Below are 13,304 nucleotides of genomic sequence, written 5' to 3' on the forward strand. Positions count from 1 at the left end.
AATTTGCATTTGAATGTACGTCTAGTAGATGCTTTAGTAGAAATGCCAAACTGCGCTAAATTTTTCAAAGAACTGCTTTCAAATAAAGAGAGATTAAGAGAGATAGTTAGCTTGCCCTTAAGTGAAGAATGCTTGTTAGTGTTACAACATGGAATTACCCCTTAAGTTAGGAGATACAGGAAGATTTACGGTACCTTGCTACCTGCAAGATGTCCAAATTAGCCATGCGTTAGCAGACTTAGGAGCCAGTGTAAACCTAATGCCCTATTCGTTATTCAAAAAGCTAGGATTAAATGACTTAAGGCCAACCAGAATGACTATCCAACTCGCGGACAGATCAGTTAAAATTCCTCGGGGAATTGCTGAGGATGTCCTAGTTAGAGTGGATAAGTTCGCGTTTCCCGTTGATTTCGTCATTATGGATATTGAGGAAGACACGAAGGTCCCACTCATTCTTGGTAGACCATTACTAAATACTGCCAAGGCCGTAATTGACGTTCACGAGAAATCATTAAGTTAAGGGTTGGAGGAGAAGAAATCACATTCAATGTTGATCGCCTCATGAACCATCCTAAGGAAGAAGATGTGAATCTCTCTGATTCTTTTCAAGAACTCGTCAACGAATACCTGGAAGAGACTATGGCTATATGTAGTCAAGATCAAATTTCTAAGGATATGTTCTTTACACCTCCTGAAGGAAATCTTGACAACCATTCCGCCATAGACCTTAGTCAACACATATCCCCCCTCTCTGAAAGTAACTTTCTTGGCAATACTATTCAAATAGCACCACTAGGACAAGGCATTCCTTTACCTCTATTAAGGAGAAGACCGAATGAAGAAACAGATTTCATTCTGGTATATCAGGAACCCTAGTCAAGGGAAGACTGTGAGGAGTTTCCCGAACCTACCTTCGAAACTAAAGAAGACGTTTCTGAAGATGAAGCATTAAGAAGGACAATTTCCAGAAATGAAGAACAGATAGCATCAGTGACCGCTACTGAAGAATCAGAATTCCAGGAGAAGTACGACTCGTTAAACCGAAAGGAGATAGCTAGGATGAAGCCATCTATCGAGGAGCCTCCGAAATTGGAATTGAAGAAGTTACCCGACAATCTAGAGTATGCATTCTTAGAAGGAGAATCGCAACTCCCTGTGATCATATCGAAAGACCTCACGCCACAAGAGAAGGCGAAATTGATTCAAGTTTTGAAATCACATAAGAAGGCAATTGCTTGGAAGATCTCTGACATCAAAGGGATCAGCCCCAACTATTGCACCCACAAGATCTTCATGGAAGATGATTTCAAACCTTCAGTTCAGAGGCCGGTCTGATCACAGGGATCAGCCCCAACTATTGCACCCACTATTGCACCCACAAGGGTCAACCCTATGATTCAAGAAGTCGTCAAGAAAGAAGTAATCAAACTTCTGGACGCCGGTCTGATCTATCCCATCTCTGATTCACCATGGGTTAGTCCTGTTCAAGTGGTACCCAAAAAGGGAGGGACGACCGTAATTCAAAATGAGAATAATGAGCTTATTCCAACTCGGAAAGTCACCGGTTGGAGGGTTTGCATAGATTATCGTAAACTAAACGATGCAACCCGGAAGGATCATTTTCCATTACATTTCATCGATCAAATGTTGGAACGTCTATCAGGAAATGAATACTACTGTTTCCTTGATGGTTTTTTTGGCTACTTTCAAATTCCCCTCGATCCAAAGGACCAAGAGAAAACAACCTTTACCTGTCCTTATGGAACATTTGCGTATCGACGCATGCCCTTTGAGTTATGAAATGCACCAGCTACATTCCAGCGATGCATGGTAGCAATATTCCACGACATGATTGAGCGTTGTATGAAAGTCTTCATGGACGACTTCTCAGTCTTTGATAGTACCTTCGATTCGTGCCTTTCAAACCTTGACAAGATGCTCACCCGGTGTGAAGAGTCAAATTTAGTTCTGAATTGGGAAAAATGTCACTTCACGATAAAAGAAGGGATAGTTTTAGGACATAAGATCTCAAAAGCAGGAATAGAAGTTGATAAGGCTAAGATTGAGACCATTACTAAACTTCCAGAACCTACCACAGTAAGAGCGGTAAGGAGTTTCCTAAGACACGCTGGTTTTTACCGACGCTTCATTAAGGATTTTTCAAAGGTCACACGACCTCTCAGTCATCTCCTAGGGAAGGAAGTCCCGTTTGTCTTCGATGAAGAATGTCGAAAAGCATTTAACTATCTGAAAGAGCAGCTAACACATGCACCCATCATGATAGCTCCTGATTGGAGTCTACCCTTTATGATCATGTGTGATGCGAGTGATTTCGCAGTTGGATCTGTGCTTGGACAACGGGTAGATAAACACTTTCATCCAATCTATTACGCAAGCAAAACCTTAACCGGAGCTCAAGAGAATTACACTACCACGAAGAAGGAGCTGCTAACTGTAGTATTCGCCTTCGACAAATTCCGTTCCTATCTCATTCTGTCCAAAACTATAGTCTATACAGATCATTCAGCCCTCAAATAGCAAGACGCGAAACCAAGACTCCTACGATGGATCTTACTCCTTCAGGAATTCGATATTGAGATTAAAGATAAGAAAGGAGCAGAGAACATCGCAGCAGATCATCTTAGTCGTTTGGAGAACCCAACGTTGAAAAAACTTGCTAAACAAGATATCAGAGATAAATTTCCTGAAGAACAGCTTATGAGTTTAGGACAAACTCACATAGGATCACAATTTACTGACACTCCTTGGTATGCCGACATGGCCAACTACCTAGTTGCCGGAGTAGTACAAAAGGGAATGAGTACCTCCCGAAGAAGGAAGTTCTTCAGGGATGTCAAGTACTACTACTGGGAAGATCCTTACCTGTTTAGAATTTGCCCTGATCAGATAATCAGGAGGTGCGTAGAGAATTACACTACCACGGAGAAGGAGCTGCTAGCCATAGTATTTGCCTTCGACAAATTCCGTTCCTATCTCATTCTGTCCAAAACTATAGTCTATACAGATCATTCAGCCCACAAATAGCAAGACGCGAAACCAAGACTCCTACGATGGATCTTACTCCTTCAGGAATTCGATATTGAGATTAAAGATAAGAAAGGAGCAGAGAACGTCGCAGCAGATCATCTTAGTCATTTGGAGAACCCAGCGATGAAAAAACTTGCTGAACAAGATATCAGAGATAAATTTCCTGAAGAACAGCTTATGAGTTTAGGACAAACTTACATAGGATCACAATTTACTGACACTCCTTGGTATGCCGACATGGCCAACTACCTAGTTGCCGGAGTAGTACAAAAGGGAATGAGTACCTCCCGAAGAAGGAAGTTCTTTAGGGATGTCAAGTACTACTACTGGGAAGATCCTTACCTGTTTAGAATTTGCCCTGATCAGATAATCAGGAGGTGCGTAGATGAAAAGCAAGCAGCAGGAATTCTTCACCAATGTCACCATGGACCAACTGGAGGTCATCATGGAGCAAATTTAACCGCGAGAAAAGTCTACGAATCATGATTCTACTGGCCGTCTATATTCCGAGATGCGCAAGAGCTTGTAAAGCGTTGCGACGCATGCCAAAGGCAAGGTATTATCTCTATGAAGAACGAGATGCCTCGGAATAATATCCAAGCTTGCGAGATCTTTGATATATGGGGATTAGACTTCATGGGCCCATTTCCAAAGTCTAACGGGAAAGAATACGTCCTCGTAGCAGTAGATTACGTCTTCAGATGGGTCGAAGCTCAAGCATTTCCAACTAATGATGCCAAAGTCATCACAAATTTCCGGAAGAGACTCTTCTGCAGATTTGGAGCTCCCCGTGCGATAATAAGTGATAGAGGCACACACTTCTGTAATACTCAGTTTATGAAGGTGATGCAACAATACGGAGTTACCCATAAAATGTCCACTGCCTATCATCCGCAGACCAACGGATAAGCAGAGATCACAAACAGAGAACTCAAAAAAAAATCTTAGAACGAACTGTCGGCCATCATGGAAATAAATGGGCCGAGAAGCTAGATGATGCTCTGTGGGCATTCCGGACTGCCTACAAGAATCCTCTAGGAACTACACCCTACCGCATGATCTATGGAAAAGCTTGTCACCTTCTTCTGGAACTTGAATATAAAGCTCTCTGGGCGCTGAAGACCTGCAACCTCGATCCCTCAGTTACCGGAAGACATAGGAAAATGCAAATGAACGAACTCGCCGAATTGAGAGACCAAGCATATGAAACGTCATACATCTACAAGGAATGAACAAAGCTTACGCATGATGCAAAATTGATCCCTACAAAGTTCGCCCCTGGAGATAAAGTTCTTCTCTTCAATTCTCGGTTCAAGAAGTTCGAGGGAAAATTTAGATCAAGATGGAGTGGCCCATACAAAGTTTTACACGCTTTTCTACACGGAGCCGTGGAATTGGAAGGACCTACTGGTAACTTCAAGGTCAATGGCCAACGGTTAAAAGCTTATCTAGAAGACCACGATAAAGAGGAGCACCTCTTCTCCTTTGATCATTCTGAAGATCTGACAAGGAAAAGTCGAGCTGTAACGACTTGATAAATAAAGCGCTCTTGGGAAGCACCTGTAGTGACCCGAACTTTTCCATGTTTATATATATTAATTGAGATTGATATTTACATGATTAAATGTTTCCAACATGTTAAGCAATCAAACTTGTTAAGACTTGATTAATTGAAATATGTTTCATATAGACAATTGACCACCCAAGTTGACCGGCGATTCACGAACGTTAAAACTTGTAAAAACGACATGAAGATATATATGGATATACATATGGTTAACATGAGATTATGATAAGTAAGTATCTCCATAAGTATATTAACAATGAGTTATATACATATAAACAAGACTACTAACTTAAGGATTTCGAAACGAGACATATATGTAACGATTATCATTGTAACGACATTTAAATGTATATATATCATATTAAGATATATTAATATATCATAATATCATGATAATATAATAATTAACATCTCATTAGATATAATAAACAATGGGTTAACAACATTAATTGAGATCGTTAACTTAAAGGTTTCAAAACAACACTTACATGTAACGACTAACGATGACTTAACGACTCAGTTAAAATGTATATACATGTAGTGTATTTAGATGTATTAAAATACTTTTGGAAGACTTCAAGACATATATCAAAACACTCATACTTAACGAAAATGGTTACAGTTACTTTTCCATTCTTTTCTTTCATCAAGAATTCTAGTCGTATTCTTACCCGTATTATACACAGCTTCAAAACGTACTTACTATGAGTATATACCAATAGGAACTAGCATGGGATTCCACTCTTGATTATGTCATGTATGACTAATCAATTTTAACTTCTACCATGAGCTAGTCAACTAACTAGAACTCCTTTTAACCCCACTCACCACTCACCAATTACCACTCATCATTCACTCCATTTCACTTCCAATTCTCTTTCTAATTCTCTCTCAACACACACACACACTATTATGAACGTATTTTTCCAGTGGTTAATCATCATCTTCATCAAAAATCACTTCAAAAATCAAGCTATAATCATCATAGGAAGAACACTTCAAAAATCCCTTCAAGTTTACTAATTTACTTCCAAGCTTTCTAATCCATTCCAAGTAATCATCTAAGATCAAGAAACCTTTGTTATATATAGTAGGTTATCTTTCTTATTCAAGGTAATATTCATATTCAAACTTTGATTCAATTTCTATAACTATAAACTATCTTAATTCGAGTAAAAATCTTACTTGAACTTGTTTTTGTGTCATGATCCTACTTCAAGAACTTTCAAGCCATCCAAGATCCTTTGAAGCTAGATCATTTCTTGTCACTTCCATTAGGTTTACCTACTAAACTTGAGGTAGTAATGATGTTCATAACATCATTCGATTCATATATATAAAACTATCTTATTCGAAGGTTTAAACTCGTAATCACTAGAACATAGTTTAGTTAATTCTAAACTTGTTCGCAAACAAAAGTTAATCCTTCTAACTTGACTTTTAAAATTAACTACACACATGTTCTATATCTATATGATATGCTAACTTAATGATTTAAAACCTGGAAACACGAAAAACACCGTAAAACCGGATTTACGCCGTCGTAGTAACACCGCGGGCTGTTTTGGGTTAGTTAATTAAAAACTATGATAAACTTTGTTTTAAAAGTTGTTATTCTGAGAAAATGATTTTTATTATGAACATGAAACTATATCCAAAAATTATGGTTAAACTCAAAATGGAAGTATGTTTTCTAAAATGGTCATCTAGACGCCGTTCTTTCGACTGAAATGACTACCTTTACAAAAATAACTTGTAACTTATTTTTCCAACTATAAATCTATACTTTTCTATTTAGATTCATAAAATAGAGTTCAATATGAAACCATAGCAATTTGATTCACTCAAAACGGATTTAAAATGAAGAAGTTATGGGTAAAACAAGATTGGATAATTTTTCTCATTTTAGCTACGTGAAAATTGGTAACAAATCTATTCCAACCATAACTTAATCAACTTGTATTGTATATTATGTAATCTTGAGATACCATAGACACGTATACAATGTTTCGACCTATCATGTCGACACATCTATATATATTTCGGAACAACCATAGACACTCTATATGTGAATGTTGGAGTTAGCTATACAGGGTTGAGGTTGATTCCAAAATATATATAGTTTGAGTTGTGATCAATACTGAGATACGTATACACTGGGTCGTGGATTGATTCAAGATAATATTTATCGATTTATTTCTGTACATCTAACTGTGGACAACTAGTTGTAGGTTACTAACGAGGACAGCTGACTTAATAAACTTAAAACATCAAAATATATTAAAAGTGTTGTAAATATATTTTAAACGTACTTTGATATATATGTATATATTGTTATAGGTTCGTGAATCAACCAGTGGCCAAGTCCTACTTCCCGACGAAGTAAAAATATGTGAAAGTGAGTTATAGTCCCACTTTTAAAATCTAATATTTTTGGGATGAGAATACATGCAAGTTTTATAAATGATTTACAAAATAGACACAAGTACGTGAAACTACATTCTATGGTTGAATTATCGAAATCGAATATGCCCCTTTTTATTAAGTCTGGTAATCTAAGAATTAGGGAACAGACACCCTAATTGACGCGAATCCGAAAGATAGATCTATTGGGCCTAACAAACCCCATCCAAAGTACCGGATGCTTTAGTACTTCGAAATTTATATCATATCCGAAGGGTGTCCCGGAATGATGGGGATATTCTTATATATATGCATCTTGTTAATGTCGGTTACCAGGTGTTCACCATATGAATGATTTTTATCTCTATGTATGGGATGTGTATTGAAATATGAAATCTTGTGGTCTATTGTTACGATTTGATATATATAGGTTAAACCTATAACTCACCAACATTTTTGTTGACGTTTAAAGCATGTTTATTCTCTGGTGAATACTAAGAGCTTCCGCTGTTGCATACTAAAATAAGGACAAGATTTGGAGTCCATGTTTGTATGATATTGTGTAAAAACTGCATTCAAGAAACTGATTTCGATGTAATATATTTGTATTGTAAACCATTATGTAATGGTCGTGTGTAAACAGGATATTTTAGATTATCATTATTTGATAATCTACGTAAAGTTTTTTAAACCTTTATTTATGAAATAAAGGTTATGGTTTGTTTTAAAAATGAATGCAGTCTTTGAAAAACGTCTCATATAGAGGTCAAAACCTCGCAACGAAATCAATTAATATGGAACGTTTTTAATCAATAAGAACGGGACATTTCAGTTGGTATCAGAGCGTTGGTCTTAGAGAACCAGAAAATTTGCATTAGTGTGTCTTATCGAGTTTGTTAGGATGCATTAGTGAGTCTGGACTTCGACCGTGTTTTCTTTAAAAATGATTGCTTAACATTTTTGTTGGAAACTTTATATTTTTAACATATGAATATTATGTGATATATTAATCTCTTAACGTGTTTGATATTATGTGATAGATGTCTACCTCTAGAACAAGTCCCATTGACTCACCTAATAATAATAATGAAGAGTCAAATGTAAATTGGAATGATTCGTGGACTGATTCACAAGTTCCCGAAGAGGAACCGGAAGAAGAGTCAGAACCGGAAGAAGAATCGGAACAGGAAGAAGAATCGGAACCGGAAGAAGAAATAGAACCGGTGGGGGAAATAATAAAACGGTTAAGTAAAAGAGAATCCTCAACCAACCGATCAAGGTTAATTATGGTCAATGGTGTTTCCGCCAAGGAAGCAAAATATTGGGAGGATTACCAATTCTCCGATGAATCGGATTCCGACGAGAATTTCGATGATATTATAGAAATTACCCCAACTGAATTTAAAAAGGTAGAAGAAAATAATAAGGGAAAGGGCATAAAAATAGAGAAATCTAATTCCAACCCCGATGAACTTTATATGTATCGTCAACCCCCGAAGTCCTTAAGTTGTAACAATGACCCGGGAACCTCTAAACCACCAGGTTTTTCTAAACCAATGTGGACAACGACGGCTCGTATTAGGGGAACATCATATATCCCTAGAAACTTGGCAAAACGAACCAAAACCGAACAAGAAGAAACGAGCGAGTCGGAATAAGATAGTTGTATTCGTGTGGTGTAATATATGTAATATAGTGTGCTTATGCTTTATGATGTATGTAAAAATTGCTTGTATTAATAAGTATTTTTTTTTATGAATCTAACTATTGTCTATTTTACAGTATAAAAACACAAAATGGATAGACAACCCAATATTTTAAGAGACCTACCCGGAGACATGATTGGTGAAATCTTGTCTAGAGTCGGTCAGAATTCCTCGGCACAACTATTTAAGGCGAGATCAGTTTGTAAGACATTCGAAGAACGTTCCAAGAATGCCTTGGTTTATAAAAGGCTTTCGTTCGAAAGATGGGGGATATCACATTGGGAAATCCATAAGTTACGATGTGTTTACTTTGACGCATATATTGCGGGGAACCCAAATGCTATTTTACGCAACGGGTTAAGAAATTATTTTGACTCAGTATATCCGAATATAGGACTTCATGATTTAGAAAAAGCGGCTAACATGCAACATAAAGAAGCATGTTATGCTTACGGATTAGTAATGTTCGCTTCTCACCAAAGTGAGAACAAGAACATCGGGCTACAACTATTAAACAAAACGTTCCCACAAGTGACGAATTCGGTAATTGGGGTAAGAAATGAGGTTTTTAGGTTATTACGAGACTGTTGGTCATTACGTAACCCTCGTCCCTTTGACGACGTTACAATACGCTGTCTTATCAACGGCCATAACGGTTATGTTCCACAAGACCAAGGATGGGAAGTAGTCCTAGTAAAACCAGAATGCATGACTTGTTTCTGGACGTATGAATTACGTGTCTTTATTGCCTTTGCTGAACGACTTGTGTACTAGCTAGAATTATCTTCACAACTATCTTGTATCAAAGTTATTGTGTGCTATATTTCATGCTTTATGTAAAATAAGCGGTATTGTAAGTTTGTAAAATATTGTATAAAAGTTTGAACGCGAAATATTATTACAATCAGTTTTTCATATAGAATTGTAGTAGTTGAATTGTATATTAGCTACTAAGTATGAACTTAACGGGTAGGTACTACCCGAATTTAAACTTATAAAACGCTAATATGAAGAAAAAGCTTTTATAAATGAGTTCATATTATGCTACGAAATACTATTAACTACTCTTAATATTCTGTATGATTAACTTGTTCCATTTGACTATTTTGAAGGAAATGGCACCGACTACTCGACACACTGTGAATATGAATGAAGAGGAATTCCGTACTTTTCTAGCTTCAAACATAGCCGCAGTACAGGCTGCGCTACATACCAACAATAACCTTGGATCTGGCAGTACAGGAAATCGTGTAGGATGCACCTACAAAGAATTCACTGCCTGCAAACCTTTGGAATTTGATGGAACCGAAGGACCGATCGGATTGAAACGGTGGACCGAGAAGGTCGAATCGGTGTTTGCCATAAGTAAGTGTACTGAAGAGGACAAAGTGAAGTACGCTACACATACCTTCACAGGTTCTGCGTTAACATGGTGGAATACCTATCTAGAGCAAGTGGGACAAGATGATGCGTACGCACTACCTTGGTCAGCATTCAAGCACTTGATGAACGAGAAGTACCGTCCCAGAACCGAGGTCAATAAGCTCAAGACAGAACTTAGAGGGTTACGAACCCAAGGATTTGATATTACCACGTACGAAAGACGATTCACAGAATTGTGCCTATTGTGTCCGGGAGCATTCGAAGATGAGGAAGAGAAGATCGACGCGTTTGTAAAAGGATTACCGGAAAGAATCCAAGAAGATATAAGTTCACACGAGCCCGCCTCCATACAACAGGCATGTAGAATGGCTCACAAACTAGTAAACCAGATTGAAGAAAGAATTAAAGAACAGACTGCTGAAGAGGCCAATGTGAAGCAAGTCAAAAGAAAGTGGGAGGAAAACGGTGATAAGAATCACCAATACAACAACAACAGCAATTACAACAATAATCGCAACAATTATCCCAACAATCGCAACATCAATCGCAACTACAACAAACGGCCCAACAACAACAACAACAACAACAGCAACTACAACAATCATCCCAACAACAATAATAACCGCAACAACAACAACAACAACAACAATCAGAAGCAGCTATGCCAAAGCTGTGAAAAGTATCACTCGGGGTTCTGCACCAAATTTTGCAACAAGTGTAAAAGAAATGGTCATAGCGCGGTGAAGTGTGAGGTCTACGGACCAGGGGTTAATAGAACGAAAGGAACAAATGGTGTTGGAACGAGTAATGGCGGAGCAAGTAGTGTCGGAGCAAGTTATGCCAATGTAGTTTGTTATAAATGTGGAAAACCGGGCCACATTATTAGAAATTGCCCGAACCAGGAGAACACGAATGGACAAGGCCGCGGAAGAGTTTTCAATATTAATGCGGCAGAGGCACAGGAAGACCCGGAGCTTGTTACGGGTACGTTTCTTATTGACAATAAATCTGCTTACGTTTTATTTGATTCGGGTGCGGATAGAAGCTATATGAGTAGAGATTTTTGTGCTAAATTAAGTTGTCCATTGACGCCTTTGGATAGTAAATTTTTACTCGAATTAGCAAATGGTAAATTAATTTCAGCAGATAATATATGTCGGAATCGAGAAATTAAACTGGTTAGCGAAACATTTAAGATTGATTTGATACCAGTAGAGTTAGGGAGTTTTGATGTGATAATCGGTATGGACTGGTTGAAAGAAGTGAAAGCAGAGATCGTTTGTTACAAAAATGTAATTCGCATTATACGAGAAAAAGGAAAACCCTTAATGGTGTACGGAGAAAAGGACAACACGAAGCTACATATTATTAGTAATTTGAAGGCACAAAAACTAATAAGAAAAGGTTGCTATGCTGTTCTAGCACACGTCAAGAAAGTACAAACTGAAGAAACGAGCATCAATGATGTTCCCATTGCAAAAGAATTTCCCGATGTATTTCCGAAAGAATTACCGGGATTACCCCCACAGCGATCCGTTGAATTTCAAATAGATCTTGTACCAGGAGCTGCACCAATAGCTCGTGCTCCTTACAGACTCGCACCCAGCGAGATGAAAGAACTGCAAAGCCAATTACAAGAACTTTTAGAGCGTGGTTTCATTCGACCAAGCACATCACCGTGGGGAGCTCCTGTTTTGTTTGTCAAGAAGAAAGATGGTACATTCAGGTTGTGTATCGACTACCGAGAGTTGAACAAACTTACCATCAAGAACCGCTACCCACTACCGAGAATCGACGACTTATTTGATCAACTACAAGGCTCGTCTGTTTATTCAAAGATTGACTTACGTTCCGGGTATCATCAAATGCGGGTGAAATAAGATGATATTCCAAAGACTGCTTTCAGAACACGTTACGGTCATTACGAGTTTATGGTCATGCCGTTTGGTTTAACTAATGCACCAGCTGTGTTCATGGACCTTATGAACCGAGTGTGTGGACCATACCTTGACAAGTTTGTCATTGTTTTCATTGATGACATACTTATTTACTCAAAGAATGACCAAGAACACGGTGAACATTTGAGAAAGGTGTTAGAAGTATTGAGGAAAGAAGAATTGTACGCTAAGTTTTCAAAGTGTGCATTTTGGTTGGAAGAAGTTCAATTCCTCGGTCACATAGTGAACAAAGAAGGTATTAAGGTGGATCTGGCAAAGATAGAAACTGTTGAAAAGTGGGAAACCCCGAAAACTCCGAAACACATACGTCAGTTTTTAGGACTAGCTGGTTACTACAGAAGGTTCATCCAAGACTTTTCCAGAATAGCAAAACCCTTGACTGCATTAACGCATAAAAGGAAGAAATTTGAATGGAATGATGAACAAGAGAAAGCGTTTCTGTTATTGAAGAAAAAGCTAACTACGGCACCTATATTGTCATTGCCTGAAGGGAATGATGATTTTGTGATTTATTGTGATGCATCAAAGCAAGGTCTCGGTTGTGTATTAATGCAACGAACGAAGGTGATTGCTTATGCGTCTAGACAATTGAAGATTCACGAACAAAATTATACGACGCATGATTTGGAATTAGGCGCGGTTGTTTTTGCATTAAAGACTTGGAGGCACTACTTATATGGGGTCAAAAGTATTATATATACCGACAACAAAAGTCTTCAACACATATTTAATCAGAAACAACTGAATATGAGGCAGCGTAGGTGGATTGAATTACTGAATGATTACGACTTTGAGATTCGTTACCACCCGGGGAAGGCAAATGTGGTAGCCGATGCCTTGAGCAGGAAGGACAGAGAACCCATTCGAGTAAAATCAATGAATATAATGATTCATAATAACCTTACTACTCAAATAAAGGAGGCGCAACAAGGAGTTTTAAAAGAGGGAAATTTAAAGGATGAAATACCCAAAGGATCGGAGAAACATCTTAATATTCGGGAAGACGGAACCCGGTATAGGGCTGAAAGGATTTGGGTACCAAAATTTGGAGATATGAGAGAAATGGTACTTAGAGAAGCTCATAAAACCAGATACTTAATACATCCTGGAACGGGGAAGATGTACAAGGATCTCAGGAAATATTTTTGGTGGCCGGGTATGAAAGCCGATGTTGCTAAATACGTAAGAGAATGTTTGACGTGTTCTAAGGTCAAAGCTGAGCATCAGAAACCATCAGGT

The sequence above is a fragment of the Rutidosis leptorrhynchoides genome, chromosome 11, assembly GCF_046630445.1.
Source record: "Rutidosis leptorrhynchoides isolate AG116_Rl617_1_P2 chromosome 11, CSIRO_AGI_Rlap_v1, whole genome shotgun sequence".
NCBI lineage: Eukaryota > Viridiplantae > Streptophyta > Magnoliopsida > Asterales > Asteraceae > Rutidosis > Rutidosis leptorrhynchoides.